The following is a 2556-nucleotide window of genomic DNA, read 5'->3' as shown; positions in this document are numbered from 1 at the left end:
TTAAAAGTATTTAAAACCATTCTGAAGACTTTTGACCTCAAAATAATACAAGGCCCATATGATTTGGCCAATGCCCAAAAACACATAAAAACACTCATAAATCAGAAATGATTTATCCCAGTGACATGGGGCTTCAGTATGTATCTCACATAGATAGAATGGTTATGTGTGTACAATTTAAAAGTATTTAAAACCATTCTGAAGACTTTTGACCTCAAAATAATACAAGGCCCATATGATTTGGCCAAAGCCCAAAAACACATAAAAACACTCATAAATCACTAATGCTTTATCCCACTGACATGGGGCTTCAGTATGTTGATGACATAGTAGGAAGAGATATGCGTATACCCTTTAAAATGATTTAAAACCGTTTTTTTTTTAAATGGTCCTGGTAACCCAAAAATAAAACATAGTGCAATTTCTGAAAAGTAAAACATAGCCGATTTTCTGACCAGTTTGGAATTAGTCATTTTTCTGAGACTTTTTTAAAAAGCTATATAATTCCCTCTTGCTGTAACCCATTGAGCTGGGCCCTTAGGATGTTGCTCACAGGGTGGGTATGTAGGTCCCTATACCCTTTATAAGTATTTAAAACCGTTTTAAACATTTCACACCTGGTAACCCAAAATAAAACCAGAGGCATATCTTAAGGATTTGGGCAGCCAAAGGGCATTAGGGCCGCCAATGGGCATTATGGCCTATGGCTTTGGGCCTCCAATGGGCATTATGGCCTTGGGTGTTTAGGTTCCCAGGCCCTGGGGGAAAAAGACCGGTGTGATCCCCAGCGGGGCTCGAACTCCGATCGTCAGATCATAAGCCACATCCGCAACCCCATGGCCAACTGGGCTTTGACGAAGAAAGAGGCAACGAGGTGAGCTTTATGTTCAAATTTCCCTTCAGTCCAATCGGTCTGATAATGGCCCACACCTGGGGCTCATTACGCCCTTGTTAGGTTTAGGGGTTAGGATAAGGGGTAGGTTAAGGGTTAGGTTAAGGGTTTGGGTAACGGTTAGGTTTAGGGGTTAAGGGTTAGGTTAAGGGTTTGGTTAAGGGTTAGGGTAAGGGTTAGGTTTAGGGGTTAAGGGTTAGGTTAAGGGTTTGGTTAGGGTAAGGGTTAGGTTTATGGGTTAGGGTAAGGGTTTGGTTCAGGGTTTGGTTAGGGCTAGGCCCCTTTTTTCTCCACTTCCTGTCTGAATGGAGTGCCCAAAGTAAACTGCCTGGAGCTCAGGCCCTGAAGCCAGGATATGCATGTAATTGGTGCCATTGGAAAGAAAACAATTTGAAGTTTATAGAAATGTTAAAATAATGTAAGAGAATATAACACAATAGATATGGTAGGAGAAAATCCAAAGAAAAACCAACCCAGAATTTTGTTTTGAGAAAATTAGCTCCCTGGATGCAATTCCTATGGCCTCCACAAGGTGTCAGCAGTCTATGTTCAAGGTTTCAGGCTGTAACTTAAAAAACAAATAAGAAATAACAGTTTAAGACTGTTATGGATAGGGGGTAGTATTTTCACGGCCGGATAAAAAACATACCCGATTTAATCTGATTATTACTCCTGCCCAGAAACTAGAATATGCATATAATTATTAGCTTTGGATAGAAAACACTCCAAGGTTTCTAAAACTGTTTGAATGGTGTCTGTGAGCATAACAGAACTAATTTGGCAGGCCAAAACCTGAGAAGATTCTGTACAGGAAGTACCCTGTCCGACCACTTCTTGGCCTTCTTGATCATCTCTATCCAAAACAGGGGATCTCTGCTGTAACGTGACACTTCCTACGGCTCCCATAGGCTCTCAGAAGGCGGCAAAAAGCTGAATGGTGGCTTTGCAGGCCCTGGCTGAAAAACATTAGCGTATTTAGATAGTGGTTGATCAGAGAACAGAGACTGGAGGCGCGTGCACGAGGCGACCCCATGTTTTTATTATTTCGTCTTTGAACGAAAACAACGACTCCCGGTCGGAATATTATCGCTTTTTTACGAGAAAAATGGCATAAAAATTTATTTTAACCTCTATGGGCTAGGTGGGACGCAAGCGTCCCACCCGTGGTGCACTCCATCAACAGCCGGTGCATTTCAAGAGCGGCAAATTTGAATACAAATAAATGTCAAAATTCAAATTTTTCAAACATACAACTATTTTACACCCTTTGAAAGATAAACATCTCCTTAATCTAACCACGTTTTACGATTTCAAAAAGGTTTTACGGCGAAAGCATAAATTTAGAGTATGTTAGGACAGTACATTTACAAGAGTTGTGTGTAATGTTTTGTCAATTCAAAGACAGGGTCACCAAAACCATAAAACCAGCTAAAATGATGCACTAACCTTTTACAATCTCCATCAGATGACACTCCTAGGACATTATGTTAGACAATGCATGCATTTTTAGTTCTATCAAGTTCATATTTATATCCAAAAACAGCGTTTTACTATGGCATTGATGTTGAGGAAATCGTTTCCCTCCAATAACCGGCAGTCAAGTCAGCACCACAAATTAAATAATTAATATTAGAAAACATTGGTAAAATATTATATTGTCATTT

This window comes from Salmo salar, chromosome 15 (genome assembly GCF_965601325.2).
Source record: "Salmo salar chromosome 15, fSalSal1, whole genome shotgun sequence".
NCBI lineage: Eukaryota > Metazoa > Chordata > Actinopteri > Salmoniformes > Salmonidae > Salmo > Salmo salar.
The sequence above is the reverse complement of the archived record's forward strand: the minus strand, read 5'-3'. Positions refer to the sequence as shown.